Source organism: Giraffa tippelskirchi, chromosome 3 (genome assembly GCF_054371585.1).
Source record: "Giraffa tippelskirchi isolate mGirTip1 chromosome 3, T2T-mGirTip1v1.2.pri, whole genome shotgun sequence".
NCBI lineage: Eukaryota > Metazoa > Chordata > Mammalia > Artiodactyla > Giraffidae > Giraffa > Giraffa tippelskirchi.
This window is the reverse complement of record NC_137277.1, coordinates 189,588,134-189,600,855: the sequence shown is the minus strand read 5'-3', so window position 1 is coordinate 189,600,855 and position 12,722 is coordinate 189,588,134. Positions and strand designations below refer to the sequence as shown.

Sequence of the window (12,722 nt, the reverse complement as noted above, 5' to 3'; positions counted from 1 at the left end):
TTTGCCGCACACCTAAAACCATCTTTAAAAAAAATGAACTGGGGTTTCTCAACTGGGATTGAGTCTGCCCTCCCCACAGCCCCCCAGGAGACATGAGGAACGTACGGAGACATTTTCGGTTGTCATCTCTGTGCAGGAGGGGACCTAAGAGGAAAGGGCCCGGGACACCTCTGAATATCCTACGATGCACAGGACAGACCCCGGCAACCTGACCCAATAGGTCAGTAGAGCCAAGCTGGAGAAACTTTGGCTTGAAAGAATTGTTTTGTGGAAGCACAAACTCCAAGACTCTGGTTAAAGCTAAGAATCCGGAAGACTGCACGCGCATAGAACATCTTACATACAATTCTAACTCACAGACCACCCGTAACCCTAAAGCGTCCCGTCTTTGGAAGCAGTCTCAACTAGATATTAACAATATTCCTGAGAACAAGGGAAAGTTTTTAGATATAAGCAACACTGAATCTTTAATTCAGACATAATGGGAAGTCAGAAGGGATTAACTAGAAGCTGAGTATCTAGAAAAAGGAACAACATAACTTGACCAGAAAAGGTCAACATGAAAAGACACTGTTTTCATGCTTCCAAGGAGCCTGTTCACATGCCCCCAGCTCTAACGCGCTGACCACAGCCTCAAGGTGCTGGCAGCACGAAGGCTTTCCTTCTGGACAGTCCTCTGACTGTATTGAGTTTGAAAGCACTAAAATATTACTGCAAAATGTTCTAACTTGTATTCTGCATTAATCCCAACAATCTCAATAGGAAATACTCACTACAAATTTCTAAGGCTAAGAATGTCTAACTGTCATTAAATTAGTACATGACTAAAAAGCTTCCCATAAAGCCAAGCAACATCGGAAAACTTAATGACAGCTTGCAAAAAAATTTTAAATTATAGTTAACCGGAGCCCTTTGCTTGGGAGTCGTCCCAAATCCTTAGAGGTCCAAACAGGAAATAGCACAAGAGAATGAAGAAAACAGGGCTGGTCCGCAGCTACAAGCAACACGAGTGGCCCCAGAAACGGAATGCGAGTGGGCCTGGGGAGGCAGGTCGCAGGGGACTGCAGAGGGCGCTGCCACTGCCACAAGCTCAAAACCTGGCAGCGCTGAACTCTATTATTTACACACACACACTGTAAACTAACACAGCAAGGCTTTCTTCCTCATTTGCCAAGACAAGGGAGTGATAAATAAAAAATTCGGAAGAGTGAGAAGAAGCCACAAGGGAAAAATAAAACTTGATATTCGTGGAGGTCCCGCATGAGATAATGGGTTCAAGGATATTCATACTATCAGGATGCTTAAACTTACCTATATATTAGTATGGTCCTTTATAGCCATCAGGGATCTAAATATTTTTGAGTTGACGTGTGTACTGTGTAAGACTGGGGTCCAGTTTTAGTCTTTCGCATGTGGCTGTCCAATTTCCCCAACTCCATTCAGTGAAGAGACTGTCCCCATTGTATACTCATTCTTGACTCCTCTATCCAAAGTGAATTGACCATATATGCACGGGTTGATTTCTGAGTTCTCTTTTTTATTGTCACTGTTTCACTTCGCTCAATAATTTTTAAAGGTAACAGGGGAAAAAAAAAACAAGAGCAAGCAAGGACAGGCACTGGATTAAGGAGCTCAGAGTCTAAAGCCTGAGGAGGAGGGGAGGAAGGAAGGTGTTCTTGCGTGGAACCTACCCCCACCCCGCGTCGACCCCGCTTCGACTCCAGAGCCAGGACAGGGCACTGAGAGCCTCGCCTTGCCCAGGGCAGAGGGACGTGGCTTGGTGCTCCCTTCACAGCCACTACCCGGGTAACCGCAGCAGCATGGCAGGAAGCGGGCAGGGAGCTCGAGGCCTCTTGGGGCTTTCGCCTCCAGCCCTTAGTGTGGGGTCAGGAGTGCTCTGCTTTGGTCTTAGCTGCATGGCCTGGGATCTGGGGAGAGGACTCTAAGATTCCCCCCAGTGGGCTGCGCACCATCCCCAGGGTAAGAGCACATGCACCCGTCCTGCAGGCCGCAACTAGGCTTCAGCTCCACAACCGAGTGTCGGCCAGGCCCTGAACCAGGCGCAGGGAATGAAACCTAGTTCCGACTCTCGAGGAACCAGCCACAGAAGAGCCCAGGATCACAAGGCAAGGGTGAGGTCCACGACAAGGGGACAGAGGAGCTGCAGAGACGAGGCAGCTCACAGTAAGCTGCATGCACACGTGTGTACTCCATCGCGAATCAACCCTTTTCCCAGGCTTTCCAGGCTGTTCTGTGCACCGTCACCCCGTGACCAAGGGCCCTCCACGAGGCGGTTCCTTCGAAATCCTAACTGGTGTTAGACACACTTCCCCCATCGAAGGAACTTTCCCGGCTCCCCCTTCCCCTGGTGGTGTTTTCCAGGCTGAAAGGTAAAAAGGACAAGAATGACCATTTCACGTTACTCTCTGGAATGTCTACCCGTTCAACTAGCTGATTCACAATCTGAGTGTTTCCGAGGTGACAAGCACTATTTCTGACCCTGAACGGTGGACAAAGTCCCTGTCTCCAGGAGCTTACGGTGCAAAATCCACAAAGAAAAAGACGGCAGAGGAGCCCCCGTCAGGGTGTCAGCATACAGCGGGCACAGCACCCCGCCTTAAGCTGGGGAGGCGCGGGGCGTCAGCTTAGATCCGTGGCTGTGTTTTTCAGAACATCAACAGCTAGGGAATGTTTTTACTCTGCTGGTTTCTCACATGACTTGAAGAAACACATGAACTGCTTAAAATCACCTTATGACAAGTAAAACAACTGCTAATACAGACTAGAACAATTTTTCAGGACAGTAAGTCAAATAAAACACTACAGCCGATGAGATCTTCTATGGGGATTTTCAGACCCCAGGTGGTGCTGCCAAGCATTCGCACACAGTGGAACCTGGCCGGCTGCAGGAACTCCGAGGGCAAAGACTAATTCGGAAATCATCAGCAACAACAGCAACTCCGTCTCCTGGTGGGGGTGCAGACAGCGGGACGTGTCCCAGCTGGGGATAAGCTCAAAGCTTCATGCAATAAACCCCTCTATCCACAAAAATGAGAAATCTTGGAGTAAACATGCATATGAGTGGTGCCGGGAACCACCAAAGACTCCTCAGAAGGGGTTGGGGGGTTGTCCACGATTGGTTATCACTGGCTGAGCAAGGGTGCCCCAGGCCAACGCGGAGACCACGGGTGCAGCAAGATGGAGAGGCTGGGAAGGGCTCTGGTCTGGCCCCGGGAGGAGCGAGGGGTCAGAGCAAGGCCAGCTTCGGCCCAAACCCCAGAGGGCAGCGGTTTTCTCAGCAGGCTCCAGGGAACAGAATGGAACCTCAATGCTCCCAGCAGCTTTGCTTTTGTCAGCTTTGTAAGCACAGCTTCTGTGCCATCCTGCTTGGCCTTTAAAACTCTAAAACCTGCTTCTCCAGGAGGGATTAGGAGCCCCCAAAGATTTGTCCACAGAGGACTGAGAGGGATACCGTCGTGTCTTAGAGAATGAAGCAGACTAGTTTCCAAAAACCCGCCCGAACAAGCTCTCCCACCGCTCGCCCGTCTCACAGCGTGACTCGGCCACTCCCCCTGCTGAGGGGTGGGGTCCACGTCCCCCACCCCACCCCTTGGAATGGGGAGTTTTCTGACTCCTATGACCAGCGGGGCTGACCTCGGTCATTTCTGAGCCATAAAAGATCATTCATCCTCTCCCTTGCCTGCTCAGCACTCAGGCCTGCAGCCCCTAGCCATGGTGTAAACAGCGCAGCCACCCTGAGGCAGCCTTGATGCGAGGCGGGAAGTCCACCTGAAGAGATGCTGCCCCGGGCAGCCCCAGGTGCTCCAGGCCTCCACTGTTCCGGCCTCAGCTGCCGGCCTCAACAGCACGAGGTCTTGAGCCAAAACGGCCGGGCCAGGGCTCTCCTGAATTTCTGGCCCCGGGAACCAATGGAGATATGATGTCACTGCTGCTCTTTGCGGTCACTAGGTTCTGGAGCGGCTCTGTGAGACGGCAGCAGTGACTGACGCAGGAGGAGGTCCGTGGCGCCTGTGGGGACTCAGCGTGACCAGGGGTGGGGCTGGGGGCGGGAGAGGACGGGAGGGCCAAAGACAAAGAGGCAGGACAGACAGGTCAAGGGAACCTACTAGAGACGAGGGGTCTGAGATGACTGAGCTTTCCAGCGGGGCCCTCTGCCCCCTCCCCCCCGATGATGCCGCAGCCTCACTGGTGTGTGTATGACTGTGTGAGTCCTTTGAAAGCAGCGTCTGTAATTTCAAGGACACGCAGGAACTTCAAACTGCTCTGCTCTCTGAGCAGAAGCCCCGCCTAGCCTGCTCCAGAGACTGGTTGAGGCCGTACTTAACAGCATCTGTCTATACATAAACAACCAGCCAAAGCTTCAAGGCCTTTATAGTTTGTTCTTAAATTCATCAAGTCCTTCCCTCGTTTACATTCCCAAGAGGCTTAGCAAATACTTCACAGACAACACAAAGGCCAACTTCGCTGGAGCCCAGGCTGATTTATCACAAGTTTATGGAGTCTAGGCACCATGGTTTTTGTCTTGTATAATCTGTGACCCAACAGGCAACTTTGTTTAAAAGCTGAATCTGTTTTCTGCCATGTGGCCCAGGAACAATGTGTGCCGGGGGCTAAGTGGGGAAGATTCACAGGGCGGCCTGGCCAACCGCTCATCTGCGGGTCACTCTGGGAAACTGCGGTTCGGATTAACAAGAAAAAGCGTTTCCTTGCCCTGACTGAGTGCCCTCTGGGTGAATCTTCTGGGAGGGACGCGGTGAGGACAGCGGCGCCCAGCGGGCGGCAGCTCACCAAGCACACACACAGGCCGTCCCTGTGGATGGCGTGCGCATCCCCGGGAAATTCCAAAACCCTACACCAAGCTCTGCAAAGCCACAGTGGAAGCCCATCTGGCCCGCCAGGCCTCCTTCCGCCCTTCTGGGGTCCGCTGAGAATCTTCACTGCTGGGTCAAGGTCATCTTCAACATAAAATTAACCGTTTCAAGGTGAAGCAATTCAGTGCCCTGGGACAATGTTTTGATCACCATGAAAACATAAACACAAGTCTCTGCTTTAAAATAAAAAAAAAAATTCTGCCAGGGGCTTCCCTGGCCGTCTAGTTAGCAGTCAAGGCTCTGCAATCCCAGCGCGGGGGAGGGGCGGGCGCATGTGCACGTTCGGCCCCTGAGCGGGGAACCAAGATCCCACGTGCCAAGCGGGGGGACCAAAAAAACAACCAAATTAAAATTAAAAAATAATAAAAGCTCTGCCAGGATCACAGGGATTTAGATCCACATGGACCTTCCAAGTTCATCTAAGGCCTGACTCCTCATTTTACAGATACAGAGTGAGGCTCAGAGACAGCTGTGCAGGGTCCCATGGTCAGCGGTAGAATCCGCACTTGCCCCACACCGTGTGGTGAGAGCTTTCTTCCACACCCGGGCCAGCTTTCCACTTGACTCTGGTCCTGAGCCCCCGCCGCGAGACAGGAGGCACCAGCGCACGAGCTGAACGACTGAGACGCGGTCCCGCCCGAGAGGGGCTGGAGACCGAACACACACGGCCGGCCCGACGGCGACGTGGGGAGCAAGGGCCGCACCCCCTCCTCCACACAGAGCGGACCCAACACCACGGGGGCGCTGGGCGCTCCTCCCCCGACCTTTCCAGACAACTGAGGCACAGCCGGCCCTCTGCGCCACGTGAGCAGCCCTCGGATACGCATAGCTGACCGGAATCACGGCCCCGCGGCCTTCTGGGTGAGGGGCTTGAGCACGCTCGGATTCCGGTCTCTGCAGCGGCTCCAGGAGCCAACTCCCCGAGGTAGGAACGAACCAATTTTCCATTAATCCTGAGAGATGGGACTCCCTCTAACGTGTTTCTACACGGACGACGGCGCATGAACACGGTCAAACTGTTTCTCCCCGGCAAAGGGACACCGTTTGGAGTGCCCGTTCCTGGAACGTGGCTCTGGGTCTGCATTCTAAATTCTTCTACCTCTTCTGTCAGGCCATCAGCTGCATTTCCTCCCCTAATCTGCTATGGGCTGGGAACTCAGAAGCCTGTTTATCTTTAAAAAACAAACAAATAAAACACAACAGGAAAAAACCCCCAACTTTGAGAGAAGAAGTCGGTCGCAGATTCAAACACTTGGGTCCCGAGTCACCGTCCCCGAGTTTGTGAGCACTGACACCGTAGGAAGCTGCGTGCACGCGCGCGTGTGTGTGCATGGTGGTGTGTGCGTGGTGGTGTGTGCGTGTGTGTGGTGCGGTGTTGTGTGTTGCATGTGGTGCGGTGTGGCTGTGTGGTGTGGTAAATGCATGTGGTGCGGTGTGTGTGTGTGGTGTGGTAAATGCATGTGGTATGGTGTGTGTGTGTGGTGTGGTAAATGCATGTGGTATGGTGTGTGTGTGTGGTGTGGTGTAGTGTGGTGCACGTGTGTGTAGTGTGTGTGGTGTGGTGTGTGTGTGGTGTGGTGTGGTGTGGTGTGTGTGTTTCAAAGTTAAGGGCCCACAGCTTTGGTCCTTTCCTCAGTAAAAATCCCCTTTCTTCCCCTTTACCTGTAGGTGGAACTTAAGCAAGTCATCCCTTAACCCCTCCGCCCTTCGGGCGCTGGGAGCGAGGTGACGTGTCTGGCGCAGCATCTGACCCACAAAGGCGTCCGCACAGCCTGGCCTCTGCAAGTGCTAGAAGCTCTCCTGGGGTGTGAAGCACACAGCTTATCTGCTAGGACTTTTACACAATAGTTTTTGGGTGCTCAAGGGCCCTTTCCTCCTTCATTTTTTGCTCACTTGACACAACTTTTCCATTTAGGCTGCCAGGAGTCTCAAGAAAAGCAGGTGGAGTGTTATTTCAGTTTCCAAGTCATTAAGTACTGAGAAAAAATGGCAGACTTCCCAACTCCCACCCCACCAACACCCTCCTCCCGGTTTATAAGGCGAGCATGGCTCCCCTAAAACCAGAAGGGGAGCAGGGACAGACCTCGGCAGAAAACGATCATCAGAGCCAACCACGGCCCACGCTCACCCACAACAGGCCTCCGCCCTTTGTTCCCTGGGTCCCGTTCAGCCTTCCTTCCTCAGTCCTCTGACCCACCTCTTCAGCCCAGAATGCCACCAAGACACAGTCCTGCCATTTCACTTTTCTCCCTGTTTACTGGTGTCCCCGAGGCCAGCTTCCCCGGTGGCTCAGAAGGTAAAGAATCTGCCTGTAACGCAGGAGACCCTGGTTTGAGCCCTGGGTCGGGAAGATCCCCTGGAGAAGGGAATGGCAACCCACTCCATTATTCTTGCCTGGAGAATTCCATGGACAGAGGAGCCTGGTAGGCTGCAGTCTACTCTAGTCCATCGGGTTGCAAAGAGTCAGACAAGACTGAGCAACTAACACTTTCACCAAGGCCAGCTGAGGCCATCAGAAACATACAACTAGGACAGTGCTAGCAGAGACCCCAAAATTACCTCAACTTCCCATCCATCAACGAGAATTTCCAAGTGCTTCTCCCCCTGGTATGTTTATTCTGCAGCAAAACCTAGCAACCTCCATACAGGCTCCGTGTCGAATCCTACAGCCATCGGCTGATTTTCCCTTACACGTCCTTCAGGGAGTGAAGGGTCCAAAGTGAATCACTCAGGAGGTGGAGCGCTCTTTCGGCTGTGGGGTGGGGAAGGAAAAGGTTTCGGATACCCCATGTTTACATCCCCCAAATCTCTAACTGCAGACCGGGGGCAGCTTTCTGCAGGGACAAAGCTTATGTGGTGAGTTTGGTGCAACAGTGAAAATTTCCAACCAGAGTCAGCAACTGGGGTCTGGAAGGAGGCACAAGGGTGCGAGCGCACCCTACCTATTCAGGCAGAGTCCCTGCTGGAAGCAAGGCGGGCAGTGTGGGGCGTATTCTGGAGGCAGATAAGGGCCCCCCTCCTCGGGCACCCTCCACCCCTACCAAGCAGCCTCAGAGAGCCCACCGACTGCTCTGTGCGTGGGCACTCCAGTCCCAATTGGCACTCAACCTAAAGGCGTAGTCTTTTCTCGAGCTTACGTTCTGGGCCACCGGTGGACCGGGCACTGTCTGTGTGGCTTTCGGGAAAGCCTCATGGCAGCTTCGTGAGATGGGCACTGTCATCCTGGCTTTACAGACAAAACTGAGGCTTATAAAGGTCCGGATCCTGAGCACGCATGACACAGAAGGACACAGAACAGACACTGAACAAAATCCATGTTCTGCCTCCTGCGACCGAACACTGTGTGTGTGTTCAGTTGCTAAGTCACATCAGACTCTTTGCAACCCCATGGACTACAGCACGCCAGGCTTCCCTGTCCTTCACTACCTCCCCGAGTTTGCTCAAATTCATGTCCACTGAGTTGGTGATGCCATCTAACCATCTCTCTAGAGAATGCTAAACAACCCAAACTAAAGGATTAACTTCAAGTGACTTGGGAGAACAACTCCTAGCTCAGGAAATCAGATGGAGGCAGGGAGTCTCTGATTCCGGGCTGAGCAAATGATGGACAGTTTTACCTCCTAACAAATTCTGAAACCTCCTGTCCCCCTGCATTACAGACTCTATCCTCACAAACGCTATCAGTGATGGGTGGATTTCTCGAAAATGGTACAGGCCTTTTCAGACTGTCTCTCTGGTGGATGGTTTCCTGGACTCCTCAGAAGATCTGCAAGGCACCGTGACCTACTATCTGATCACGGATGTTTCACAGATGTCTGCGGTTGCTGCTTCTGCAGGGTCCTGGCTGTTTTCATGTGACAAGAAACTAATCCCTCCACTTTGCCAACTGGTAGTTAAAGACATAGGCAGGGGTGATCCCGAGGTGTCTCCAATGGATGCCATGCGTGCTGTCCATTTCTACTTCAACGGCAGGAGAAATTCGAGAAGCCTTTCACCAAAGTCAAAAGTTATGACGGCAGAGCATCCTTGTGTTCAAAAGAAGAGCTGAAGAAAGGTTTGGGGGAGAAACATCATCCACGTGTTCACTGACGAAGGCTGAGGAAAGGATACTCCCTTTCTCATGGCAGAAGCAGCCAATTCACATAAACCTTTCTCCAAACTGATTTATAAGATGGCCTGGAGGAAATCTGTGACGTTTGGCCACGGGTTTCCGCCAATAATACGTTGCACATGGCTTCCAGAGGACTGGTCCAAAGTGCCAACAACACAGATGGACAAGTCACGATGGGAAAGCTGAAAGCTTTAAAGGATGTGAAGGAGATAAAGCCTCCTTCGATCGAAGTACTTCATCTGGAAGAGGGCAGTGCTGCTTTTTGACTTGCATCCAAAGGGCAGTTTGAGGAAAAGAGGAACACAGGGCTAACACATCGACCAAAACAGCTGGCCCACTTCTTCCCGGGTCCCTGACCTCTCATTTCAGACGCCAATGGGAATCAACACGGAAAACCCCAGTCTCTGCCTGCCCCGTTCAGGTCAAGGGCAGCTCCTTAGGGCGCCACACCCCACTATCAACCGTGGGCACAGTACAGGGAATCCCGCAACAACGCCAGGCCCTCTGGCACTCCCAAATACAACCCAAGGCTTCCACCGCCTTTGGTGACGGTGAAGGATGATGCAACATTTTACCAACCTGTGATAAATTTGCAAATCCAACCAAAGACTTGTTACAAGACTCTCCTCCTTCTAGCTGTCAGGACCCACCAGACGGGGAGATGCCTAAAAGCGAGGTCCTTCCAGCTTCAATATCTAGAACCTAAAACAGATCCCCCTGACAGGCTGTGAGTGGCAGTCAGACAGACATGGGTTCAAATCTTTCAACGCCACCTCCTAGAAATGGAGATCTGGAAAAGCCCTTCACCTTCCAGAGTCTCAATTTCCTCATCTGTTAAATAAAACTAATAATGATACCTATCCTGCGGCCTTCTTTGGAGGACAATATTATAAAGTGTGTGTAAAGAAACTAGCAGAGTTTCTGGAACGCATTAAGTGCTCAATTAAACAACAGATCCTATCACCATCCTCTTCCACAGAATTCAGCTTCAGGGGGCACAGGACTCCAGCATCCGCACATGGCATTAACACACACACACACACACCTCCCCATATCTGTGGCTGACACTACCTGAAGGCATGCCAGGTGGGCAGCCACGGAACAGGAGCTGAAAAATCAAACCGGATGTGGCCAACGCTTTTGGGTCAGAGCAAACTGATCTTTATGAGTGAAAACACCACTCCTCTCTCAAAAGACAGGTTTCCTTAGAGAACAGCTTGCCAACAAGACCTTTTCACGAGCTCAAAACCTTTCTTTCCATCCTTCACTGAACATTGAGTGCTATGTCTCGAGAAAGTTGGTGGCTGAGTGAGGAGCTTAAAAGTCCTTCAATGAGTAAAAATAATTAAACAAAGGGAAGCAACAAGCTCCAATCCCGAGATGTGTTTTCTAACTGGAGGGTCATTGTTTTCCAGTGCTGTGCTGCTTTTGCTGTACAGCAGTGCGGGTCAGCCGTAACTGGGCGTGCATCCGTCCCCTCTCTGGCACCTCCCTCCCCTCCCGCTCCCACCCCGCCTTCTAGGTCATCACAGGGCACCAGGCGAGGCCCCCTCTGCTCCACAGCGGCTTCCCACCACTATCTGCTCACACAGGACACCGTACGTATGCAGCGCTGCTGCTCTCCATTTGCCCCACCCTCTCCTTCCCCTTCTATGTCCACACCAAGGCAGCTTTTTGAAAACCGGAAACTGGATCTTCCCTGATGATCCGACCTTAGGACTCTGCGCTTCCAGTGCAGGGGGCGTGGGCTCAATCGCTGGTCGGGGAACTAGGGTCTCGCATGCCCCGTGGGGCGGAAAGTAAAAAAAATAAAAGAGAGAAAAAAAGGAAACGGAGACTAAGCTCCGAAGCTGCGCAGCACCGTGAGGACGCCGATGCCGCGCAGCACCGTGAGGACGCCGATGCCGCGCAGCACCGTGAGGACGCCGATGCCGCGCAGCACCGTGAGGACGCCGATGCCGCGCAGCACCGTGAGGACCGTCTCTCCCTCCACCGCCCAACGCAGTCCCCCAGCAACACCGCCATCACGGCCAACAACGCCTGTCTCTGGGCAGTGACTCCACGGCAGGACCAGACTTACGGGCTCAGAATGCACTAATAAAAACAACAGCTAAAACTTATTAAAACATTGCTCCAAGGGCTTTAAATGCCACTGTCTCACCTAATCTCACAAACGGCCCCAGTAAGTCCTGGTTTTATTCTCCGATGCGGAAACCGTGGCTCTGGGAGGCTCCACTGGTAACCGCAGTGGGGCTGGGCTTCAAAGGCAGGTCCGTCTGACCCCCAGGCCTGCCCTGCGCTGCCTGGTAGCCGGGTCACCTGCTGTCACCGCACTCCCTTCTCGTCCTAAGGACACCTCCTTGTTTTCAAGGCCCTACTTTTAACATCCTTGCACAGCTGAGCAGCCTGGTAGGGAGGCGATACGGCACTCCAGTTGACAGTACAGGCTTGAGAGAAAGGCCTGCATTCAAATCCTGACCCCACCAGGTTCCAGCTGCATGACCCTGGACGCATGACTAAACTCTTCTGAGCCTCACTCAGGTCTCCTCATCGACAAATCAAGGGTGATTAGGGAATTCCCCGGCAGTCTGGTGGTTAAGACTGCTTTCCCTGCTGAAGGCTCGCTCTCTGATAGAGGCCGTCAAGGTTCGATCTCTGGTAGAGGAACTAAGATCCCACAAAATGCATGTCGCAGTTAAAAAAGAAAGAGAACAAAAAACTAACAAAACAAACAAAAAAAGCCCCAAAACAGCAGCAAAAAACCCACAGGCAATTAATCAAACAGCGCCTGTGTCATACACTGTTATTTTACAGATCAAGTACAGGTTGTCCTCACACAGCACACAGCCAGGACACAGTCACCACACGCATTTTACGTGTAACGTCAACAGAGAAGAGGGAGGAAGAAAGAAAAGATAGATGGATATAACCTGCAATTTCAAAACAAAGGCTCTGCTGGCTTTCTGCCAAGCCCTAGGAAACAGGGCTGGGCTGTGTGCATCCGGACACAGCTCCAGCGAGGCCTCAGGACGGCAGAGCCCTGCGCGTTGACGGTCTGATCAAAGAAGAGGCAGACGGGGCTCGGTGCTTCGGGCCGAGCCTATTTCAACACACACCTCTACGGAGCCAAAGTTCAAGGGTGGCTTTTATTATCATTCCTTATGACTCTGAACACTCACCTTCTCAGAACAGCGTTCTCCTGTTCCACAGGAGATAAAACCGCATCTCATCCAGATACAAAGATCACTGACTGATAGCTATCACTGAAAGCCGTCTTGTAATCTGGGACCGTCTGTGAGTAAGGGTACGCCACGAAAATAAGAAATACCACTCTGGCTCAGGGCAGAGGCGCTCTCCACGTGCTTCTGTGGGCACCATGGGGAGAAATCTGAGGGCGAGGGTGTTGTCACCCTCGTCACCTCCAGCTCGGAGAGTCTCATCCACAGAGGAAGGTGACGCTCAGAGCCAGGCAGTACGCGACGGAGCCTTGCGACACTCGCCTTCCTAAACAAGCTTCTGAGTGGGAGGCTTGCTAAACTTCCAATGAAGGAAATAAATGGTAACATCAATGACTTCCTGTCTCTTGGTCACAGGAATAATAGAGACGGCAGAGTCAGCTGGCCTGAGGTGCTCAGAGCCCTTCTGCACAGTCTGAAGGGCTTGATGTGAAATGGAGAATCTGTGCAACTGGAAAAGCAATCGGGAACCAGATACGCTGG

General features: G+C 52.4%; 1 protein-coding gene across 9 annotated transcripts in view; it reads right to left on the bottom strand.

The window, feature by feature from the left end:
• Positions 1-12,722, bottom strand: part of CAPZB (capping actin protein of muscle Z-line subunit beta) — a 136,743-nt gene that overhangs the window by 76,526 nt on the left and 47,495 nt on the right. The window lies entirely within an intron of this gene.